Source organism: Chionomys nivalis, chromosome 16 (assembly GCF_950005125.1).
Source record: "Chionomys nivalis chromosome 16, mChiNiv1.1, whole genome shotgun sequence".
NCBI lineage: Eukaryota > Metazoa > Chordata > Mammalia > Rodentia > Cricetidae > Chionomys > Chionomys nivalis.
In genome coordinates this window covers 31,347,405-31,374,089 of record NC_080101.1, presented here as the reverse complement: position 1 = coordinate 31,374,089, position 26,685 = coordinate 31,347,405, and the positions used below count along the sequence as shown (strand labels likewise).

General features: G+C 34.4%; 1 protein-coding gene across 3 annotated transcripts in view; it reads right to left on the bottom strand.

Annotated features, from left to right (window-relative positions):
• Positions 1–26,685, bottom strand: part of Lingo2 (leucine rich repeat and Ig domain containing 2) — a 1,034,729-nt gene that overhangs the window by 797,076 nt on the left and 210,968 nt on the right. The gene's annotated exons all lie outside the window — the stretch shown is intronic.

Genomic DNA, 26,685 nt, shown 5'->3' with positions numbered 1-26,685 from the left:
CAATATTTGATCAAGGCTATGAAAAGCCAGGACTGGTGGATGGCATTAGAACCTGTAGTCATTATACACATTGGTTTTATGTTACCATTGTGTTATTGTATAAACTATTACAATATAATTTAACCAATAACCATAATTAATATAAGTTTAAATAAGTAAGCAAATCCCTTCTCATCTTTAACTAATTTTCCAAATATTTGTTTTGTCTGAGGTTTAGTGGAGACAGTTGCAGTATGAGGATATTTCTGCAGTCTAAGGAGACAGTCTGAGGACAGGTTTTCTCCTACAGTTCACTTCTTATTCACCTAGGAATTAAGCAAGGTCATATGTTGCACTTATTCTTCATGTCCTTTATTATCTTTAAACCAGAATGGCTTGCCTCTTTTAATATTTTAGATTTAATGACTGACATTTTAAAGTCTTGGGACCAGGCCAGTAATTTAAATATCCAATAATATAATTTTTCTTCCAGATTAATTCAATTCTTCATTTTGACAGTTACAGGTTCTTTTGCTTGTTTGTTTTGTGTGTGTGAGAGCAGATAGAACTGCAAAGTTGGTGTTAACTTAGATTGTCTTATTTGAATATGCATGTCGTAAAGAAGTTGAAGGTATTTCAGATATATCTCTATATACCATGTTCCTGAAGCTTTCTGTGTTTATGTCCTCATTTCATTCGGGGCATTTTTATATAGAACAACTACACTAATCATATTTAACAGGAGGGATAATAATCAGTCAATGGTTTTTTTTTTTATTTCAAGTCCCATAATCTCCACAAATATATCAGCATAGATAAAGTCTCCTAGCAATATGCAGCTGTGTAACTGCATCAGTGTCTGTATTGCCATTTGATCAGAATCCTGGGAACTGGTTTAGGAGAGTAACAGCCTTTTTATGTGCATTGTTCCATTTGTTCCTTGAGATGATTCTGAGATGGGCTCCAGATCTAGCGTTACTATTTTATAGTGGAGGTATCCAAGCCTTGATTTTAAAATGACTTGTCCAAAAATCATATTGGTAATAAGCAGTAATTTGAATATCATCTTAAGTGGTCTGAAAATGAACTGCACAATGCCACCTGGAGTTTTCATCATAGTATAATGCCTTGACTAACGTTGATAAGAAGACGCCTTTCCAAACAACCCCGGAAAATAGCTCATTAAGAGTATGCTGGTTAGCTTTACCTATCATCTTCACATAGCCTAGAACTATCTGGGAAGAGAGTGTTGACTGAGTGATTATTTAGATTGGTTTTCCTGTGTACATGACTGTGGGGAAGTCGTGCTAATTTACCCAGACCATTTTCCTAGGATAGAACCTGAACTATTAGGAGTGAGGGAAGCGAGCAGACAAAATGAATACTTTTGTTACTTCCAGCCCTTGACTGTTGTCCTAGTTAGCTTTCTGTTGTGGTGACAGTCATAGTCACGAAAAGTGACTTGGGGAGGAAAAGGGTGTTTTGATCTACACCTCCAGGAAATACTCCATCATTGTGCTAATTCAGGACAAGAATGCCAGCAGTAATCTGGAACACAGACTGCTGCTTACTGGCTAGCTTTACAGGGCTTGTCCAACTTACTTCTCTCTCTCTCTCTCTCTCTCTCTCTCTCTCTCTCTCTCTTTCTCTCTCTCCCTCCCTCCCTCCCTCCTTTCTTTCTTTCTTTGTTTTGTTTTATTCTGAGCCAGGTTTCTCAGTAGCCATGGAGCCAGTCTTGGAACTCACTCTTTAGACGAGGTTGTACTCAAACTCGGAGATCTGCTTGCTGCTGTCTCCTGAGTGCTGGGATTAAAGGCGTGTACCACCACTGCCTGGCTCAACTTACTTCTTATGCAACCCAGGTTCATATGCCTAGGGGTTGCAGCAGTCCCAGTGAGATGGACCCTCACACATTAATCATCAATTGAGAAAGTGTCCCACGGACATGTACCTGGGGAAATTTAATGCTACAATTTGTCAGGTGATATTTTCTCTTCTCCAGTTTTTCTCAAGTTGATAAAAAAAACTAATCAGCGTGACTGTGGATGTCATGTGTGATGTGATGTGATTGAGGATGTGGTCTGTATTCCTGTTTTTTATCCCCTCAGAACTGTAAAATCAAACAAATCCTGCTTCCATAAGTTTTTTTTTTTTTTTTTTTTTTTTTTTTTTTTGGTCAGAATATTTGACCATAGGAAACTAGAACAAAGAGTAAGGTATGTTGAAGATTGTGCAAGAAATTCAAATACAACTAGTTACCACAAAACTTTTTATTTTAGATTATTACAGCAACTTTTACTGTTCATAAAGTCCTTTAATTTCATTTATGTGTCTAGTTGACTGAAGGCATTTAAGCCTCATTTTTTCTTCTTCTTCTTTTTTTTTTTTTTTTTTTTCTTTTTAAGAACTGGGTTCTCTGTGCTGCTTCGATGCCTGTGCTGTCCTGGAACTAGTTCTTGCAGACTCGACTGGCCTGGAACTCACAGACATCCGCCTGCTTCTGCCTCCTGAGTGCTGGAATTAAAGACGTGCTACCACCGCCCTGCACCTCATTAGGTTTTGAGCGCAATTTTTAAATGTTCATGTTGACTAAGAGCCAGTGTGACAGAACCTCATACATAGTCAAGTGCTGAGCATATATAGGATGGCTGATGTCGACAACACTGCTCTGAATAATTTGGAGTTAAGCATTTAATCCTGAGTGTAATTCTTTAGGAAAAAAAAGAGAGATGGCAGATACAACAAATGTTTATTTATTACCCTTTAGTTTGGATGACTGTTCCCCAGCAGTCCTTATTTCAAAAAGGCTTGGTCACAATAGTGAAATATTGTTAAGTTCAATGAAAATTAAATTATAACTATAATGAAACAACTATAACTTTCATGGGGCTCATGTCTGTAATTTCAGAACTCAGGAGGCTAAGGCCAAGCACAGCTGTGAGCTAGTCTAGTGTCATTCACTGTAGGAGGGAGGGCCGCTTGTTCATCCTGGCTGCCCAGAAACGAAACAATCGCACAGAAACTGTATTAATTAAAACACTGCTTTGTCATTAGCTCCATCTTCCTATTGGCTAACTCTTTCAGGGGGGTCTTGCATATATGCAAAATTAATTTTATAAGAGAAAAGGGGGCAGATTGTATCAGCGTATATTGTTAAACACTGTGCTTACCAAGTCTGAGCCATTGATTACTCTGGGCTATTAAGCCGCTTCTATCACAGCTGTTGCTCAGATTTGATCAGCAAATTGTTCTGATTGGTAAGACATGGTCACTGTTAATTTAGCGATTTAATTCTGAATTTTGTTACTATTGGAGTATTATTATGGGGCGTTACATACTTGGTTATGAAATACAGAAAATATTTAAAATGGTGATTAAAACAGAAAATATTTAGCACTATGAATAGGATGATAACTTTGTGTTCTGTTATCTGCCTATCTGACTTTAAATACAATCAACATGCAATTTGACAATTCTTTAAGTAGACAATTTCCAAATTATAAAATTGTTCTGAAAGTACCATACTAGCCAAAAGTCAGTACTTAGAAGTTAGAATGTGTTTTGCAAAGGCGATGTGGAAAACAATATGGATATTAAAGTGAAGGATTGACTGCAACTGCTGGTTGCACATGACTAGTTGTTGGCAATCAAACAACAAAAAAAATCAGTCAAGGAAAACTGCATTTGAAGCAGTAACTACGAAGCAGAGGTTATTGTTAGCCCTAGAGTCATTGATAAATTACCTGTGAGACATGGTACAGAGAATTCCTAGGTCTACAAGCTTCAGCTTTTTCTAAGGAGAACAACTCTCCTAACGGGTTTCCTAAAGCTGCCCAGGAAGTGAGACCGTTGAAGAGATAATGGTTTCAGGCTTCTGGAGTTGCCTGCAGGGGTCACTGTTTCTTGTTAGCAACTGGATTCTCCAAATACATTCTAGTTAAGCACCCATGGACAGTATTGGATAGAGGGTTCAAGAAGTTAAAGGTGAGGAGAGACAGAAAATTCATCAGGGGGTTGGGCAACCCTAGATAGAAATAGTAACAGTTTTAGACTCATTTGAAGACAGTCTTGGTAGATTCTGGGCGTAGCCTGGGACATAGAGGCTGAAAGAAGAGAATTCAACGTAAAACCATACTCTGGAAGAAAATGTTTTATTTCTATAAATTAATAGCATAGTCCTCCTCAAAAGAATGATTGGAAGAGCCAATTAGTTCACAGCAAGGTGCAAATGCTTGTGCTGATGTGTTTAATTAAAGACAGAGCTTCCTTGCATCTGAGGACAAGGACAAAGGAAAGCTTAATTAGACTCCCAGGTCCAGGAGGAGAACACACTCCTGGATGTCTCCACAATAAACAGCTCTCACTCAGACCACTACCCCCCCCCCTTTAAAGACAGAATGACTTGCTTGTTTTTGTCTGTTTGTGATTTTAGCATGGTACGTTTAGTTTTTGACCCTAAGTAATTTAGCTAAGTTTGATCACATAATGCTAGGAAGATTTGATGCTTAATAGTGGTTCATAGAAACTTGGGATTCCAGAAATATTTCTATTGGTGTAACAATTCCAGATAAACTCCATGATTTCTCATGTTCTCCTGCCTAGTGCAAAGTCTTCCAGTCTTCCTTCCATATTGTTCAACTTCTCTCAGCTCTGATACATATTTACAAGCTAAAATCTTATAGGGAAGGAGTTTATTTGCTGACATTTTCTGCTATCCCGTATCAGATTATTTTAGTACCTAAATTAAAATTGTTTTTAATTATATTACTACCTCATTTTATTTTTACTATCATTAGAACTAATTGTGAAGAACAATGCAGACAACAGATCAGGTTTTCAAGTAGAGCATGTTTTGATGGACGAGAGAAGAAATGTCAGAGATGCCAAATCATTGAAAACCTCATCTGCTTGTTGGGATGCTGGGATGTTCTGCTGACCTTATTTATTGGAGTCTGTAAAATGAATTGTCTTAAAACTCAAATTTGAATGAGAATCGCAGGGAAAACATGGAGTTTAGGAAACAATCAGAACAGAAAGAAAGTATGAGAACCACTAAAAGAGAGATTCCCATAAATGCTGACTTTTGGTAAGTCTTAATTTTGTGTCTTTTGTCTTAATTATTCCAAAATTGATAGAACTCATTTTGCAGGTGGATGGTGCTTTTATGTGTGTGTATCTTTACATGTGCGGACACTTGTGTGTGCACATGTGTGAGCATGAAAATGGAGGACCATAATTGATGCTTGATCCCTTCCTTGACTGTTAGCTGCTTTATTTACGTCCCTGCTGAGCCTGGAAGTCCCTTATTCTGTCAAGAAGACCTAGCTAGCCGCCTAGCTGATACTCTAGCTCTACCTCCCAAATGCTAAATTGCCAGTAGGCTGCCACATCTGTGGAGGCTCTGTGTGTGTTCTGGGAATTTCAATTAATCTTCCTACTTGCCTAACAAGCATTTTACCCACCAAGCCAACTCCCAACCCCTACTTTAATTATTCAGTAACACCAAACCACAGCCAATACATTGTATATTTTCAAAAGAATATGGAGAATGCCACAGACATAGGAAATGCACAACATAATCATATCTCCACACATCCCAAGGCGCTCAAATGTTCTTGGCCTAACCAATAATGAAAGAGAGAATAATCCAAAAAACACAAATATCAATAACAACAGAAAAAGTTTGTCAGTCTAATAACAGAAGTAGTTATGATCACAATCAAAATCTAATCTAGAATTGATTGAAGGCTAAAACAAAAATTTGCAGTTATAAGAAAGCATAAGACATATCAATGAGATTTTACTTGAGTAAATTGAAATAAACTGTATTTAAAACGTTTAAGGGGAGCACAGAAGACATTAATTAGGGAAAGAGTTACGTACTACACAATTAAATGTTCATTTAACATAGACAAGAAAATAATTAATCATTGTTTCTTTTGTGTATGTACACACACAACATGTGTGTGTGAATCTATTAAAAATTGTAACACGTTCACCAATATGTTACAAACATTGAACTCATCACATTAGATAATGTGGATTTAGGGAATGTAGACCAGGGTCTGGGTAAAAAAGAATATGATATATGATATATTTTCTAGCTTGATGAATGCAGGACTTTGCACAAATGATGCTTACATTAGAGCGACAAAAACACAAATTTTTTTTTTTAAATTTATAGCAACATTTTCCCTGTCATCTGTTTCAAAATCCAGATAATGTCTGAACAGTCGAAACAAATAGACTTATATGTCAAATGTTATTTATCTACGTCTTTGGAAAGAGGCTAAATATTTTCTTTCTGGTTATTATCGGCAAATGTTAGATTAACTCACTGGAAAAAGACAATTGTCTTGTCACTTGTTGAAGACGCTACTAGTTCAATACTTTTTCAAAGAAAAATGGTTCTCAGCTATATCCTGACTGTACCTAATAATACATTGAAGTGACCAGAATTTATATCCATAAAATCATTTGAATAACAATGTTACTACATATTGTAAGAGCACATTAAATGTGACATCTACTCCATTTTTCGCACTCTACAATGAGCGTTCCAGAATCCACACTGTACTATTCACGCTTCTGAGACGAGCTTGATCAGTAGATTATTTTACCCACGATACATTCAGAAGCATTATTTTGATATCAGAGGGAAAAATAGCCTTCAAATTATGAAAACAGAAAAAAGGAAGCCTTCTGAGCAGTGATTAAGTCAGCTGAAGGAAACCTAAAATATGAGTTTCAAGTTTGGCTGCAATTGAACCAAAATTATAAATTGAATGTTGCCAAAAAACTAGTTGATTTTTTAAAATCCCCAGTGTAACTGTAAAGAATATTACTGAGCATTTCAAAAGCAAATTTTTGATGAAGATGAATAAACACAGGTTCTGACTTTGTCACTCACTACTTAAGAATATTTAATATAAATGTGGCCTTTACATAAATTTTATAAACTTTATAAACTACTTGTAAGTAGTAGAGACTTCTCCAAAATTTGTAGCACAGTTCCTGTTCCAAGCACACACTTACTCTGTCCTCAATATTTGCATTTGTTGCTGTGCTGCAAAGCATTTTGATCCAACTAAGGTAGATTAACTTTGTGCAGTTTCAAGAAAAGCGTCATCCAGGAGCTTAAGAATAGATTTGTGCCATAAGTGGTGAAACTAAATATATTTTACTGAACGATCCTAAAATAAAACAGCAATCACACAATTTTATAATACATGTGTACATAAACATAAGAAATAATTTCTCAGAAGCACATGTTTGTATACATATGAAGCTCTGGCTAAACATAACTAGTGAAACTGGAAGGGAATATGAAGATATGTATACATATAATTTTTAATCTTATTCTTTTCCTACTAGATCTATTAAATCTTTCATATAAATATTGGCATTCACATTACTAAATTTTTCATGAGCAGTAAAACCAAAAGGAATAATTCACATTGGCTCTGACAATATGCACAGTTTACAAACTTACTATCAGAACTGAGTCTAAGAAGAAATGCCTTCCCTTGGTCAAATTTAAACCTGGAGAAAGTGATCCAACCAAAACAGCATCCACAGTGAGTTGAGAAGTTGATTTTTTTTTCCCCTAGGTAAAAAGCCTCTCATTTTCAAAAATAACTTCCAGTTAGTAACTCAGATTGTATTTGGTTTCCAGAGGAATGGAAAACAGTGGTAAAAGCCAGTCACAGAGTGCTGTCCATGGCAGGGTGGTAGACATGAGTAGGAAGATTTGTGGGTGTTCCCGGGAACTTGTCAGTCTCCTGTCCATTTTCAATAGGAGACTCACAAGTTCCTGCAAATGCACACAAACGGATTTTAAGCTGGTGCCCTTTGCTGATAAGCAGATGCTTACAGTGCCTCCAATTCTGATGAGTCCGGTTATCAGGTCCCTTTGTCGTGTCCACCATGGCTTAGCTGGTATGAGTAATTCATTGTAAACAGGGATGGTGAAAACCCAGGGCACTCGTCACTCCTGTTCTTCAATCAACAGTTCTTAACTGAGTAACTCCTACCCCAGCCACTCCAGTTGTCTTGAGGATGCGGTGATGAATACTTCCTTGATTTTATGACAATGTTATTGATCATCTGTCCAGATTATTTTCAATAATGCCTGAGCAAACTCATCACTCTCCAATGTCCAGTGAGGCAGTGCATTTTTGTACAACATGCTGCATTTGGATTTTGTGATACAATGAAAGAACCCAAGGACAAAAATTTAGAGTTCTGAATTGTAGTCCTGCTGTGGACAAAATCTAACATAATTGACATATTGAACCTTTCATAAGATTGGATCTAGAACTCAGCATTCATGTTACAAACTACGTGCTGGAACTATGCAACCCCAGTTCTAAGGTAAGCAGGAGAGGACAGTAGGGCCTCTTAATCTTCCATCCTTCTAACACACAGCCTAGTTTGAGAGACAGAGAGAGAGAGAGAGAGAGAGAGAGAGAGAGAGACAGAGACAGAGAGAGAGAGAGACAGAGACCCTGTGTCAATGGAATAAACAAAGCAAAAAAAGAGGATACCCTTATCCAATCTCCCATGTTCATAGAGATGCACATACCTATTATTTTACACTCACACACATGCACACAAATAAATATTTTAAAATAAAATGATAAATATCAGCATCTATAAATCATATACTATACACCTCATTGCACTAAATTAAAATCCAAATTTAAATTTAAAAATTTAAGAGCGCTTAAATAGTCTATGTAAATTAGTAATATTTCACAACTTTCCAAAAAAAAAATCATCACATAGGCAGAGACAAGGTACAGTGTTTCTATTTAACCTTTATATCTGCAAATCCTTCACTATCTAACATAATAATCTGTGATGCTGAATAGTAGATGAAATTTATATCTTATGTAAATAATGAATTTTGAATGCCTGAGACTATGTATTGACATGATTTTCACAGGATTAGGTTAAATGAAAAATAAGTGTCATATGTTCTTTTTCCTCATGGCGTTTGCATAAAATTTTAGCTTATGGGTAAACTGAATACCACAGGTTCAGATAAGTCAAGATATGGTCAAGAGAAACACTAAGTGGAAAGTAATTGTATAACAAGGAAGGGATCTAAAATCAAAGTGAACTTTCATTTCATGATATACACTGTCTGTTCATAGGAATATGTTTAAATTGAGTCTCAATCCTAAAATTTCCTAATGATGCTATGAATAATACTGACTGTCTTATAGTGGTTTGCCTATTACTCTCCCCAGCAATACTGAGACTGAAAAATGAAAGACAGAATAAGTCGGATATGACAGACCTGGTACTAAATTTATAGGCGAATACCAAAACCTTGAATTTGGAATGTAATTCCTAAGAAAAACCTTTACAGACTGTTAGCCAAATTGATACCTGATTGTGTTCATGAAAATACGATGTTATTATCACTGGCAGGAATTATGGCAACCTCAGACTGACCATGGTCTCTTCTTAGAAAACTTTTTTCAAGTTAACTGGAAACATTATATAAAATGATGAAACATCACACCGTTGCTAAATTTCTTAACAAGAAAACCATTCTTTGACACCATTATTACAGTTTGACCGTTAACCTTTCTGCAGCCTACCAAAGTAATACACTATCCAGGGAATTCTCATAAATCTGTAAGCACATAGTGAGGAAAAAACTAGAAAAGATACAATAAGGAATAGAAATATTTTAATGCATGAAGTAATTCTTACAGATGATACAATGCTGCAAAATTTGGAGGAACTGAAAGTGTCATTTTAAAAGAGTTTATAGTACAAAACTTTTCCATTTTACTATGCTTTTCATGTCATTACTCCTTTCATTGATAAGCATTTTATGCTAATTCCAAGCCATAATCTTTGAATAACAAAAATGAGTTTCATGGAACAGCAAATGATTTTTTACTTTATTAACTTAAATGACCTAAAACACAGGAAGGTTTAAAATAAATATGAATTCAAATGCTATCTTTCATGCTAGAATGTAATGACATATCTGTCAAGGTATTTTTTTTCTTGGAATTGTGTAAAACAGGAGGATTTCAGTGTGTGTGTATGTGTGTGTGTGTGTGTATGTGTGTGTGTGTTTGGTGTGGATAGAGGAGGGCATCAGATCTGGAGATAGAGTTACAGGTGGATGTAGGCATATGTGCTCAGAAACGAGCTATTCTCCCATGGAAAAACAGCAAAAACTCACGCCCTAAACTATCTTCCCAGCCAGAGAATAGTAATGTTAGTTTAAAGAGGGGAAATTGTAATTCATTGTTCCATATTTTCCATAGCAATTGGGGATATTCCAATAGGGTATGCCAGCAGCTTATGAATATAATTTTGATGTATGTATTTATTTGTTTACAAAGAATGTCTTCAAAACTATTTAATATTAGCTCATAACCTCTGAAACTTCAACTTTCCTTACCTGTGCCATGTATCTTTATCAAAAGTAATATATTGAGTAGCTAGAACTATGTCTCTTTATTAATAACCATTTTATAAAGTCAAGAATCTATATGCATGGCTTAAAATTAGCAACAACCTAATATGTAAAGAACCACGTTGTCAAATAAAAATATGACACACCACACAGCACACAACACACAGAAGAGCAAGAATAACATCTGTAACTTGCAGCTTGTCTCTGCCTCACACTAATCCTCTGGAACAGTTTTCCCAATGTGGGTACTTAAATGAATTTAAATTAGTTTAAATTGAGAAATAACATTATAATTATACTACAAGAACAGGAATAATAAAAACTTAGCATCACATTTTTGGATAGTAACTGACTTCTGGAGAAACGTCTTCTTCAAAAAAAGATAAGAGTTTTTAAACCTTTGATTATATCCAACACAGACAGTAATGACAATGAGACCCGATACAAAATATTTAATATAATTTCTAAGCATCTTTTATTTGAGTGAAACCTTTTGTACTATTGGTTTTTAATAATTCATATATTTTAAAGAACATAAATATGAAGGGGAAATGTTTCTTCATATTCTCCATTCAACAGATATTTTAGGGGTAAACATAGTTAGTATTAAGCTTCTAGAATATGTGTACCAGTATGATAACTATTTTGTATTGCAGCATTAATAAGGATAGACTTCCCACTGAATCCTGGGGATTATTTTTTGACACATCTCAAACATGAAGTTCATTATACCTATCTATTTTTGATGGTTATACAATATACAATTATATTAATTCACCTCAATAGTTAATCACCCCTATATCCATGTGAAACAGCATCTGTCTTATAATCCTACAATGAATATATTTTAGTCATTCTTCTCAGTTCAATATACAGTTTATGTTATAGGAAACAAGACACGGGTTTATTATTTTCTGTGTCATTTCTAAATTGTGAAAAATTGACAAACCGGCAAAGTGCACTTTCATCAGCAGATAATTCAGTAATCATTTCTGTGTCCTTGACAACATTGCATAGCTGTGTGATAATTAAAATTTATTTAAACATTTGTAGGAGAAAAAAGTATTTTATTACTTCTTTTTTTGCTAATGCATAGGATATTTATTTTTTATATGCTTTGCAATTTGTTGATTTCTTTGGTACTCTTTTTCTATAAACTGCTCTTGATAAATTAATTACCATTGATTTATTTCAGGAAATATTTTTGTCATTATTGAAGAAAACAATGTGTCATATACATGACACATAATTTTTATGCATTTCTTTAATCATTTTGCTTGTGAAACCTCTCACAATATAGACTTTTTAAATACAATTAAAATTAAGTTGATATTATCTATTTACAAGTTTGAGTTTTAATGATTCTTATAATTTTTCTTAACTGAATATCACAATCAACTGATACTTATGAGTTTTATTACTATTTTTGTTAGATAATTAACTTAATTAGAACTTATTTTTTTATCTGTGGAAGAACAATAGTACTTTTGCCAATGAATATTTAGTGTCTCAACCTTTTTCATTTGTTTTGAGGGGTTGGTTGTTGGTTCCCTGGCTTCCCAGAACCAAAATAATCATACAGAAACTGTATTATTTAAAACACTGCCTGGCCCATTAACTCTAGCTTCTAATTGCCTAACTCTTAAATAATAATTTAACCCATTTCTCTTAATCTGTATATCTCCATCTGGCTGTGGCTTAACGACTAAAGCTCCAGCATCTGTCTCTGGCTTCTTGCTACATGGCTTCTCTTTAACTCCTCCTTCTTTCTCAGAGCATTCAGTTTAGTAGTTTAGTTTTCCCTGTCTACCTTTATTCCCTGTGCAAACCCAAGACAGTTTCTTTATTAACCAATGGTATTTACAGCATACAGAGGGGAATCCCACATCACCTCCCCTTTTCTGTTTTAATAAAAAGGAAGGTTTTTAACTTTTAATGTAGTAAAATTACATATAACAAAACAGGTATCGAGCAAGAATTATAGTTACAATATTTACATCTACTTCATGTTTTATCATAATTAAGGAAAACTAAAATTATACCTAATAAATTCTTCAACTCAATCAAAGACTCCAGAATGCTATTATATTGCTTAATATAATATATTAAGTGCATTGTAAGAAACTTCTAAAACTCTAGAATTGACAGAGACATCTTGCTTCCAGGACAGTCACCAAAGTTCTTCTATATCACTGGGGCATTCATCTTGAGCCTACAGGCCCATAGTATCCAGCAGACTTTTCCATGAAGCAGGAAATTTCAAAGACAGTTTTGCCTTTATTGGCAGTTTGTCAGTCACTTTCTTCTGTGTCCTGTATAATGCCTGGAAAACTCTTTCATGTAGTAGGAACCCCAAAGACCTGTCTCACCTTTAGGCAAGTTCAACAGTCATTTCTCTCTGGGTCCTGCATTTCCAGTTCATCAAGCAGTCCAGGCAAGATCAGTTTCTTGCAAAATGACTAACAAACTCCATAAGGAGCCTCTTCCATGCCTGTCATCCCTGTGAAGTAGATTGGTGCTGCAAGGAGCAGATGAGTCTCAATGTCATGAAAAGCCTTAAGTTATTAAAATATTTTAAATGTCATATTTTGTTATTCTTTGAAAGATGTGAAAAATACTTATGTTAAAATATATCTCTATCGAGAAAACCTAACTAACATGACTATAAGCTTGACTATTATAGATGATTCTCTATTTACCTATATTTCTTAATTATGCATTAAATTCTAAATGAGCTGCACAAACACAGTACCTTAATCAAGAGCAGAAATAAACATATAACAAAATTGAACTTAATTTTTTATCAATAGATCAAGATCCATACCAATGTAAATCTCTATAGCATATCTCCCTTTAAATGTAAACAAACATTAATAAACAATATTTGGAAATATGGGCATAGTTCTCTCCAAAATGCTTCCTGCAGTTTATTGGCCAAAGTAATTTTTGAGGGGTGTTCAAAGCAACTTTCAGGGAGTATTGGTCCATTAAACCATGTTAATTTGGAAGAAATCCACAGGTTCTCATCTTCTGTGAAAAAAAGAAGAACCTCTTTTTCAAAGCAATGCATTTTTAGACACATATTTTGAATTCAAGATACATTTAAATATATATGTTAGTTTAGCTTAGCAGTCCATACAATAAAATGTTTCTATGTACTTAACTCCTTCACAGTCCAAAAATTAAAAAAAAAAAAACACAATAATATACATAATTCAGACACTCTATGTATCATTACTTGGCTTATTCTTTTTTTTAACTTGTGTCTTTAAAGACTTTACTTTTATAAAATAACTGTATATATTTTTTCTTTCTCTCTCCCAAGCCACGTGGGCTCCAATTTATCGTGAGGGGTTTCTTGTTGGTTCCCCAACTGTGCAGAACCAAAATAATCATACAGAAACTGTATTATTTAAATCACTGCTTGGCCCATTAGCTCTAGCTCTAATTGCCTAGCTCTTACATATTAATTAACCCATTTCTATTAATCTGTGTATTGCCACATTGTTGTGGCTTACTGGCTAAAGTTCTGGTGTCTGTCTGTGGTGGTGCTACATGGCTTCTCTCTAACTCCTCCTTTTTTCTCTCATCATTCAGTTTAGTTTTCCCCACCTACCTTTATTCCCTGTGCAGGCTTAAGACAGTGTCTTTATTAACCAATGGTATTTACAGCATACAGAGGGTAATCTCACATCATTCAATATTTTATTAAGAAGTACATAATCCCCTCATGGGTATTTGAATGGTTCCTTATCATGAAAGACAGAGTTCATAATATATATTTTTATTTATTTGTAATTAAAATAACATATACTTATAAATGTATTTTTAAAATATATAGAGGTATAGACTAATAGAAAATAAACAGAATAAGTGAATAGTTAGATGTATAGGTGGTGGGTAGATAGGTGATAGATAGATAGATAGATAGATAGATAGATAGATAGATAGATAGATAGATAAATGGATTATATAATTTTTTTATGAAGTTAGTTAAGTATGTATTCTTTCACATACTTTTTGAGGTTATACATCAGTTTGGGGCATTGAAAACTTAGAAATGACTGTCAGAGTTTTATACATATTTTTAGAAGCTTTGGCTATGTAAGTTACAGCATAATGTTCAATGTATTAATACAAACCAGTAACAAAATTTATATTAATTTCTAGTAGTGTTTATAGAGACAAAAGAGACTATTTTAGGAATAAGTTAACTGATATAAAATTATATGAAAGAAAGGAAAGCTGTCAAATAAGCTGCTTATCAACGACATAGATAATCTGCTCCCAGAGTGTGATGTGAAAGCTTAATAAAATTAGTATTCTCATGGAGGACAGACTTCACACTCAAAGCAGGTGAGTTGGTGAGTGGTCATGTCAACCACCTAAAAAGTCAGAACAACTTGGAATATTTCTCTTACATTCAGTTCCCCAAATAAAATACATTTATTTGGTAATTGGTGCCCATATGTTATGTGTGGTTTTATTTCAGTTCATATTTTCTTGTTTCTGTATTAAAGGAGAATAATATCCAAGATCTGTTATGAATTTTGTCACTTGTGTCACTATTTCAGAGCCAAGACAGATGTGACTATATGCACAAGATGTCAGCTAGAAGATGAGCAAGGAATATCATAAGAATGTTGGCAGCCAATTGTGTAACAATTCTATTTTAGGCCTGGGTTGTTATTTCTTGGTAAGAGTAAAATTTTACTCTTTGTACTCAAGTGCTATAAAACTAATGATGAAGTGAAAAATGAACAATAAAGAATTTAGCTTGAAGCTGTGAGAGGGCATGTGCCTGTAACCCCAATGATTAGACAAAGAGATAAGTGGATAGCTAGAGTTCGCTAGCCAAACAGTCTAGTTAAAATGGTGAGACCAGAGGAGGTTAAAGGGGAGGGCAGAGGAAGGAAGGGGATCAGAGAAAAATGTATAGCTCAATAAAGTCAATTAAAAAAAGAAAAAAAGAAATAGGCCATTAAATTTGCATGTCTAAAAGTCAAAATAATGGTAAGACCCAGGCTGAGCCAGAGAGATCCTTTCTTAAAAGTAAGATGCTCCCTCTTCTCCTTTAAGGGTTGGAACTTTGTCTGGTTTAAACCAGGTCTGTTTTTTTCCTTGCTGTCATTGTTTCCATGAGTTCATATGTGGGGAAAACATAATCAAAATATGCTCTATGAAAAATTATGATTAGCAAAGATGTAGAAAAGTCATGAAAAATACACAACATCAACCTCTGCCTCCTAGTGTAATTATATGTTATACTTCTATGCACTAGCCTACTATACTAGTATGAATAAATAGGTGCACAGATCCACACTCTGGCCTCCTAGTGTGAATACATAGATTCACACATCCACACATTGTACCCCTAGTGTGAATAAATAGGTGAACATCCACCACACCTGCTCTCTAATATGAATACAAAGATACACACACCCCCACACACAACTATAAACATGTATTACCGCCCTCCCATACAAAAACGTGACTAGATGGAAGTTAGCAAAAAGTAAAATAGCAAAGATTTTTCTTTCAATTATTATTGGCAGGTAGAAAGGATCCTGATCAACAGAAGTAGTATGTTCATATCAAGAAATATAGGGAGGGTTGATGAGGGGCTCAGCAGTTACAGGTGCTTGTTATGTATTACATGCTGAAAGAAAGAACCAGAATCAAACAGTTGTGCTCAGACTAACATATAGTCTAATACTTGTGACTCCTATTACACACACATACACACAGAGACACACACACACAAACATGCACACACACACACACAAAACCACACACATACAGAGAGAAAAAATAAGTGTGATAAGAGCAGCATTGTTCGCCATAGCCAGAACCTGGAAACAACCTAAATACCCCTCAACCGAAGAATAGATGAGGAAAATGTCGTACATTTATACAACGGAGTACTACACAGCAGAAAAATATGACATCCTGAATTTTTCAGGAAAATGGATTAAGCTAGAAAACATTTTGAGTGAGGTAACCCAGACACAGAAAGACAATGATCACATGTACTCACTCATAGGTGGCTTTTAAACATAAAGCAAAGAAAACCAGCCTACAAAACACAATCCCAGAGAACTGAGACAACAATGCGGACATAAAGAGAGACTTACATAGATCTAATCTACATGGGAAATAGAAAGTAGACAAAGACAAGATATCCTGAGTAAATTGAGAACATGGAAACCTTGATTGGGGGGGCTACGAGTGGGAGGGGTAAACAGAGAGGGGAGCGGAGAAAAATGTAGAACTCAATAAAAATTAATAAAAAAGAATAGTTCACTGTAAAATAATATGCTGTGTGGCACCAGCAGCAGCCTCACGCTGCCTAAATTTCCCATGTCCCTTGAGTGCATCAAGAAGCTATGTTGACTTCCATCATCAGGATTGTACAGAAAAACTCCACGGTGCTGCTCAGTGACAGAACCAACTGATAAATAATGACTCATTTAACTCCATCATTAAGCAACCAGTGGCTGTTTTTGTGACAATGGCCTATAAATAGCTGCTAAGAAAGGAAGATCCACTCATAATGATGGAACGGCTATCTGGTGACCTCTTACACATTCTCTTAAAAGTCAGTCTCATTTTATTGTAGTGGAAATGAGCTGTTGTAAAAAGAACATCAAATTTTATAAGACTGATTACCTCTTCAGCATGCACTATATCTCTCTCAAGGGAAAAGTGGTTTTGTGCAAAACAAAGCAGCACCACGTTGGACGACTCCCGTTTCATCTTTAAGCTTGCCATCAAGCCTGAAGACATGAGTTTGAACACATATCCAAAGCGTGGAAGGAGAGAACCCGTACCAGCAAGATATCTTCAGATGTTTATATATGTGTCATGAATATGTACAGGCATACACACATGTTAAACAAGTAACTTAGTTTCTCAAAGTATATTACCTAGGGATCTATTTGAGAATTTATTTTCAAGTGAAGTCTGTTAAAACTTCCTGTCAATTAATTTTAAAGTTAGGATTACATGAATTTGTCCAGGAATGTTCTTAAATCTTGTATACACAGTAATCAAAAATAATTCTGAAAAGGTAAGGAAAATGATACACTGTGTTTTTAATACCCTTTTCATTCTTTGTGTTTATTCATTTGTTGTTGTATAGCAAACAGACTTTTTGGGTTAAATTTCAATTTTACTTTTCTGGTTAAGTAAATGGGCAGGGAAAACAAATAAATATACCAGCAGAAACTTGTATCCAGGTCTGTCTAGATTAAATGCATCTTCCTAGATAATAGCATTTCTCAAATTATGTGTCTCTATGATGTTTTTGTTTTCATTTTTGCAAAGACGATGCACCTTATTATTCTGTGTTGATCAATGTGCTGTTATATAGCAATCTCTGCACAGCAGGGCATGCAAATGTGGCACTTATTTTAATGAAGAGAAATGCTACTTGTATGTATCATTTATTTCACAGCATACCTAGATTTTACCTGTACTTATACAGCTTAAGGAAAATCAACGTACTTTTCTATGCAGTTCATATTCTGTCATTCTAATGATGAGCAGAGAATGAGGCAATTCTATAATGCTATAATCAGCTTTTTTTTTTTACTTCTTCATCATACACTGGCGCTAGTTGTTTTTTAATATGCAATGCAGTGATTACTGAGTGGGGAGCAGGTGACTGCTGTTTTCTACATTTACAAAGAACAAATGCAGCCTTTAAACCATCATGCTCCAATGATTCTTGGTCCCAGAAGAAAATTAAGCATGAATATAAACATGCAGTGCCATGGCCTTCAATATCAAGGCTACATGAATGAACCAGATCTGCCTATGTAGTCTTATAAAATTAATTTGCTTTCATTTCTTATCAAAATCTCTCGTATGTATGAAGAACTGCATCACCTGACAACATCACCTTCAATGACTCAGTAATGGAAGTAGATGAAGAGCATCACGGCTTCAAATGAGTTTCAAATTCTCATTCAGGAAACTGAGGCACACGATGTGCACTTTGCTAGGTTTCTAAATTCAAATAATACAGTCTTTTATTTTTTATTCACTAAAAGTGTAATCAACATGACACTGAAATAAATTGGGACATGAAAGATAAAACTAGGGGAAGAAAGGCAGTGATCATGTAATTGGTTATTTTGTTCATTTGTAGACATGTCATACTTTGTAGACTAGGGTAGAGCAAATTCAAGATCTTCCTCCATCTGCTACGTTAATAGTAAAGTAGCAAAATTTTACCATTACATCTAGGCAGAAATATTTTCTAAAATTTAACTTTAATATGGTGCACAACATTTTTGTAGTTCACAGAAAAAATAGAGCTCATTTTAAAGCAGATAGTTTCAAACACATGCCTTTCTGATATTATTAAAGTATTCTCACTATCATTTTCAGAATTCTTGTTGCAACATGAATGGAGAATAACCATTGTAAATGATATTTAATGTGTAGCTGCATAAGTATTATGTAGTGAAACAAAGTTGATTACTGTCAAATCATGGCTCAGTTGTTAAGTGAAGGAATATTAAGGGAAAGAGGTTTTTAGACAATTTATAGAAATATTCTGACTTTCTCAATTTGATTTAATTTTCCAAATTTAGGACCCCTTTATTGTAAAAAGGAAGATAGCTAAATAATATGAAATATCCTATATGTATGCACAATCATGCAAAAGGCTGTGGATTTGAAATCATAAGTGATGGCATAATGCATGCAATAGGTGAATATTTGAATAGGAACAGGGAAATAACTAACACATTTCTGGAAGACTTAGTGTTTGAAATGCACAAAAATGCTAGGTACCAGGAATATCAGAGTTAGCATAATGAATAGAGTTTTAATTGTATAGGGGATGTAAATATATATACAAAGCACCCAAAGCCAAGAGTTCCAATAAAATACAATAGGATGCTTATACCATCACCACCATTTTATAGCCTATAAATTACTTTCTGTCTCTTTGTAGCTAAAATGAATAAATGATGTTATTTTAAAAACACCCTTGTCTAATATACACCTCTATAGCACATTTTGAGACTCAACAATTGAAATAATGAGAAATTGGCTGCGCCAAATTTTTATAAACAATCTGTACAGTAGGTTTAGACCTAGAATCCAAGTCTTAAAAAGCTGAAAACAACTTCATTTCATTGGCTTCTGAAATTTTAAGAAGTTTTATCGGAAGAGTTGGGATTACATTTACAACATCTGCCTGGTGCATATATTACCACATATTTTTTTGTTGTTGTAAACAAGCTAGAAAAAGAAGCAACTTCTTAAAATCCTATCTCGATATTAACATCTCTCTTGTAAATTTCCTTACCAGGATTTCCAGTATGTAAGAATTAATGTATAGTTAAGAAAACTGAATCATTGCATCATGTTTAGAAGTCTTTTCAGTTTCATGTCATTCCCTTCCCTGTATGCTTATGCATCTGCATATACACACATACACAAACACAAATACAAAATGAAGATGTACTTACTTTCCATTTAAATGAAAGAAATGAGGAATTAGGGAAGGAACTCTGCAGTTAGAGTGTTTGCCAAATCAGCAGGCTAAGAGTGGTGGTGTAGATAGGTAGTTACCCACAATGATTTGGCAATGAGCAGAATAATAATGATGAGATCCATATTCATTGGGAAACTCTGTGTTAAAAAATAAAGCAGATAAGAAACTAGGAAAGACATTTGACATCAACCACTGGTTTCTACTGATTTCTACATTTTTCAATACAGGTGAACACAACTCCATCCAGATGTACACATATGTATAAAACACACAGACAGAAACTAAAGAATGAAAAAAAAATCTTCATAGAACAAACTAGGCCACAAAATACTATTTATTAGATTTTATTTTAGAGAAAATGATCAACAAAATGTTGCAAATTATATATCCTACACAGAGTATAGACTATAATGTAAAGCAACTTATCTTTCATTATGAGTTCCTCAGTTGCCTCTTACTTTGAATCACTTTGAAAAACAAGGGAGGCAAATATTTGTTATTGAGATTATCTTTAGAGATCATGGATTTTGTAATCATCAAAGCGGATCATTTCAGGGTGGACACCTAAAATCCTTTCTAACAAAAATAGCATGTTTCTGAGTGTCTGTGCAAGTGTATGAACTTGGCACAAGTAAGCCATGAATCTAAGAAAAGAAAATATTGCAATATGTAGAAAGGAATGTGTATTTGCAAATTTCATTTACCAAAGCCCTAACTGCTTGCATTTTCTGGAGCATAATGTCCTATATCTGTCCTCCAGGGAGACATACTCTTTACTTAAGAGTTTATAAAAGTTTGAGTGGTTGCTAGGTACACACATCCTGGCTGATTTGTCTCAAAGATACAATCTCCATTCTCCTTTATCTAATCCTCCTCTTTCCTCCTCTTGTGCCTGGCTTGGAAGGTAGGCAGAATATTGCCACTCACAGTAATTTACATCTTTCAGTCGACGATAAGGAAATGATGGAAGGAGATCTTTAAAAACAAAGATCACAATAACATGCCCCTTTTCTTCATACAATATAGAAGATATTCTATAAACTATAAAAATTGAGAACAAATGACTAGAGAAAAAGTCACTTTTGTACACCATTCAAAAAGTCCTTTATAGTGCACAATTGATAACACTCATGTATCACTTTCTCATACTGTTAATATAGCAGCATGAAATCAATATAATATGCAATATTCCATCTGTATCTCTGTTCACTTCTCACTGGATTTTACTATTTAACGACAGATCCTGACATAAATAAGGAATATAGCTAGTATTTAATTTGAACTTTTGAGTGAGATTTTTATTTTACAAAACATTTATTATTTTGATCAATGCAGATCAATGATAGGGAAGTCTTTCTTGGGTCGTTACTTAACTCTACAAATATAAAAAAGAGAACTATTAGGGCTGGATGGTGGTGGCACATGCCATTAATCCTAGCACTCAGGATAAAGGGGCAGGTGGATCTCTGTGAGATTGAGACCAGGTTGCTTACAAAGTGAGCTTTAGGACAACTAGAGCTACACAGTGAAATATTGTCTTGATAAAAGAGGGAGAGAGGAGAGAGAGAGAGAGAGAGAGAGAGAGAGAGAGAGAGAGAGAGAGAAATATTTTAATGTTTCAAAGAAACAGCTTTAGTAACTCAAATCATATCTCTTTTCTCCTATTTGCTCAACAGGACGTATTCCAAGCAGATTCTACACAGGCAGTTTAGAACAACCCAGACTAGATAAGCATAATGTTATTTTTTTAACAAACACAATATTACACATTTATCACAGTAATACTGTGGACTCTGTTTTCCAGTGATATTCTGTCAGAGCTATAAAGTAACTTGGTAAGTTACCAGTGGGAGGCAATGATAAAATTTATATCAAGAAGCACTTAATATGATATCTAACACATGCTGTTGTAAAGTAAAGAAAACAACAAAAGTACTGTAATTCATAGAAATTGACTAAACCATGTTAATTTTAGAGAAAGAGATCTATACAATTTCAAGTAAAAGTAACATGTAATTTATTATCAAAACATCTGTAAACATAGTCACAACCTCTGAGGACACAGAAAACCCCAGCACAGAGCCTGGTGCTATGAGCTCTCAGCGTGCCTGGTTTTCAAACTTGAGTTTATGCTTGAAAATATTGGCAGCAATTTAAAATGCAGATTCCTGAATCACGCAGAATTTCTCAATCAGGAATGTATTTGTATCTGTTTCTAATAAATTCCCATGTGTCATGTTCTGCAGAGAAGCGACTCTGCCTGGAGAACTATTGTCTCTGTCATTCATAAGCCCTAAAGGTTACTGGATTGACATTTAAAAATCAGTTTTCCATTGGTCCTTTATAGTAAATCACTTCAGTGGTAGTGAAAACTACTAGGCAGTTACATAAAAACATAAGGGTTGTGGCGTTCTTAATGAAAGTATATATATATAAAGCATGATCAACATCTAATTGCCTGGATCAAGTCTTAAGGCTAACATTATATACTGTACACAGCTAGTTTTACTAAGGTGACTAATATGTCCTACCCTCTAGTGCATAGTAGTGAACAGAAACTGAAAGAGAGAAGGAATTGAGAATAGCCTTGTTAACTTGTAATTGTCTTAAATTCATTCTACCCCCACATAATTACTCAAGTTCTGTGAGGTTAACTGACAGTATCCCGTAGTAGGTTTTGTTCATTTGTTTGGTTTTTTGGTCTGGGTTTTCATTTTAAATATCTGTAAGTTCTGTGTGTATGTTGTCCTTTGCTTTGTTATTACAATTATTTCCTCTGCCTCTAAATAAAACATATCAACATCACATAAAACAACACCGAGGAAGGTTCGCTGTTCTTCCTAGTGAATTGCCAGAACTTTGGAAGATGAGGTAGGGTTATGTGTTAACTTTCAGCTTGTTATAGCACAGATTTTCATCAGTTACATTGTTGAGTAAATGAAAGAGGAAGAGGAAAATGATATCCTCAGAAATAAAATATAATGAAAATCCAACATGTACCATGGCTATTTTAACCTTGCCGCAAATATCCACTATGGAGAATTTTGCATTTTGTGTCTCCACCTGTCTGTGCAATTTTTGAAGACCGTGTTGTATCTTGGTTCTCAATCCCTTTGTTTTTTTAAATTCTCAGATTCTCTCTTCATCTACTTAGGGACAAGTCTCCAAAGAACAAAGAAAACTTGTCTCTGCATTGAAATTGCTTCAGGACCCAGTTCTGAAGCCATTGTTAAAGATTATTGTTTCTTCCAATAAACAAAAGAACCAACTAAACCAGCCCTATTATCTTGGATGTGAAAAGAAGCAGTGATTAGCCTTTTCTCCTTGTGTTTTGATGATAGCTTTTCCTTTATATTAAGTCATACACTTGAGTGAAGCCGTATAAAGCATGCTCATTAACTTTTCAAATGACACAAAGTTGGTAGGGTCAGTTCATAAAAAAATATGATTGAACCAAGGTGCAAGTTTATTTTCCTGGGCTGAAACTATGGTGTAAAAATGAACCACACAAATAGAAAAATGGAAAATCAGGCCAATGTGAGGCACATTTTCTGTGTTGAGATGGCCAGAAGGCTGTGTACTATGTACTTTCCACTTCTCCCGTCATCTATGGGCAAAGCATATTCAGCCAGATAATACTTCCCTGTCCTGCTTCCAAAAATAGTAATTAATGTGATCAGTGACAAATCAGTTGAAATCACTGAATAAAATTTCTAGAAAAGACCGTGTTTCTTCTTTGCCTTCTTTCTTAGGTTTCCTTTGCTATGACCGGAGGAAGCAACCCAAGGAGGAATGCATTTATTTCAGCTTGTTACTCATTGGTCACATTCCTTCACTGTGAGAAGTTAAGGAAGGAACCCAAGGAAAGAACTGAAACTGAGATCATGGAAAAAGAATGCATCCTGGCTTTCTCCATGGTTTGATCCCAGGTTCTTGTGCAACTCAGGAACAGTAACCAAATCCTGGCAGCATCCACAACAGGTTACTCTCGCAATGGGCTGAGCTCTTCCATAGTTAAGAAACATCTCGGAGCCTTGTAGGCCAACAGTTTGTTGGGATATTTGAAAAGGTGGTATTTAATAGTAATTTATGTACAAAAGCTAAAAAAAAATAATAAAAAACCAAAAGTTAAGAATCATTTATATAAGGGAATATTACTAAATATTGCATCATGGATTATTCCTTTTCATGCAGTGTTTGCTTGTAGATAGATGCAGATATTTAATCAGTACTTGATGACTCTTTTCAAGACATATTCTTATAACTACATATTATCATATGATCTCTAGGATCAAGAAATCATTAATCACACTTGAGGGTTTGATCATGAATCTGTATGATAATATTTATTATGGATACCTCTTACCATTTACTATATATTCTGATTCAGTTAAAAAGCCCATATGCCAATCCCAAGGACCATTCTTACAGCTTCTCTTTTTACTGACATCATTTCCACGAATCAAAGCTCATGTAAATATGTTGTCTTTTTAATCATTGAAAGAACATGTGTGGTTAGTAAATAGCAAATGAGTAATTTTTATCAGAAAATTGTTAAGAACAATCATATAGAAAATGTGTATTATGAGGACATAACATGTGCATAGGTACAAGTGTAAAATACATCCATACATCTATATATTGCTTTGAAAGTTAGATTAAAACTGTTATAAAATAAAAAACTTGATCAACACACTTAGAAACATATTTCAATTTATGTCACCCAATGTCAACCAGCAGTCTCTATTTTTTTGCCCTCCCTCTACATACCATCTCCATTTCCTCATATTCACATTTAGGTAAGTCAAAACAAATGAAAAAAACAAGTACATTAAAAATACCGCACAATTAAAAAATCAAAATTTAAAAATAGTAACATGAGCTAGATTTCAAATTCAAGGGAATCCACTATGAGCCCAAGTTGAGAAGAAAACAGACACACAAAATCCTGTGCTGAACAGCCCTCAGCTAATACATTGCAATCTAATGCGCTCGACTACAGAGGCACCAGAACCAATCTGCACTTAACAAAAGCTTCAATAAAGAGATTTCACCTCTGCTTCCCTTAGGCTTCCCTTAGGTATCTTGAGGATACTTACCTTCCTACAACTCAAAATATCTGAGGCATAGTGGATGGCCAGACATGCAACTGCACTGGCAGAAATATTTCCATTATCAGTGAGGTGAGGTTGATGTGCTAATGAGTTTACACCAACCTAACCCATCATACAGTGACACTTGAGACCATAAGCATGAATCTGTATTATGACGATGACACTCATCATGGACCACATCTCTTAGCACTTACTGTATATCCTGGTTCAACTAGTAAATCCATAGACCAATCCCAGGGTCCAACATAACAGCCTCTCTTTATATTGACTCATTTCTAAGAAACACAATATAAACTACGCCATGCCATCTGCTGTGAGTTGTTGTGCATGAGTAAAGTTGCTTGGTGATAAAGTCCTGGGTCAGCGGCATACCAGGCTCTGCAGTCAGTCTTAAAATAACCAGGTCTGTGAATCATTTGTTCAAAGCAACCAGACTCAGAAATCATTTCGCACAAAGCTGAAAAGGCATGAAAATTCTTTTATCTAGTAGTGTACTGCAAATAACTAAATAACTATAAGAATGTATAAGAATCAAAGATATATATTTATATATATAATATGTATTTTATAGTTAAATGTTTTCTTTATAAATGTGGACTCAGATTACTACAAGTAGTTCTAAAAATGTTTCTATAGGGAAAAAGGCAACTTAGCTCTGCCAAACAAAAATAACCTCTATTAACATGGCTTGTTCTCTCACTTTCTTTTGTAAACATATATTTTGCATGTGCAATACCACCGTACAATGTAAAATGTATTACTTTTTTCTCACTTTATTTAAATCAGAGTGTATCTCTGTATTTTATGAAGTAAATAAACATACATTAAATTTCATATCATTTACTAACTGAATCTTTATTTTTGTCCTTTATTGTCATAGTTTTCTATTTTAATAATAACTGACTACCTCTGAAGGTCAGATTACATTTTTGTGAAGTATCAGATTAAGTGTGCTATCATTTAGAAAGGATTTCATAAATGGTTGTACATTTACAATGTGCTAGTATAATAGGTTTCTAAGTGCAGAAGTTCGGATTTCTTATGAATACATCTCAATTTCTACTTATAATAATTTTTAGTTATTTCTCACATCATTTTTCCAAAAAAAGAAAAATCCATGTCTTTTTCACTGGGACTTAATTTTTATTTATAAAGAAAGACAAATATATGAGACAATTTAATTGTGTAGTTGAAATATAACACCATCTTCCCTATCATATAGTGTTTAATTTTACAGAAATGCACATATGTGTAAATTTTCTCTTAAAATACTCCTACTAATGAATGCTTTCTGTGTGCTAAATGAGTCAGGGAAGCCATCTAGCCAATAGGAATTAAATCTTAGTAGAATTTTAAGATATATGACCCAGTAGTTTACCATATTTACATGCACACAGTCACATAACTAGTTCTTGAATATTTTATGTGTGCATATTTTCCTAAGATCAAAAAAATCCTTACTTGAAATAGAAAATCAAGTACTGAATATTGACAGCTTTCAGTGTTGATTTATCTAACATATCCAAGTCGGTAAAATATAGACAAGGCACTTTTAAAGATGCCCATGAAGATCATAAGTGAATATTATATGACATGTAAGGCAATACAGCAGCATATATACCTTTACTATACTC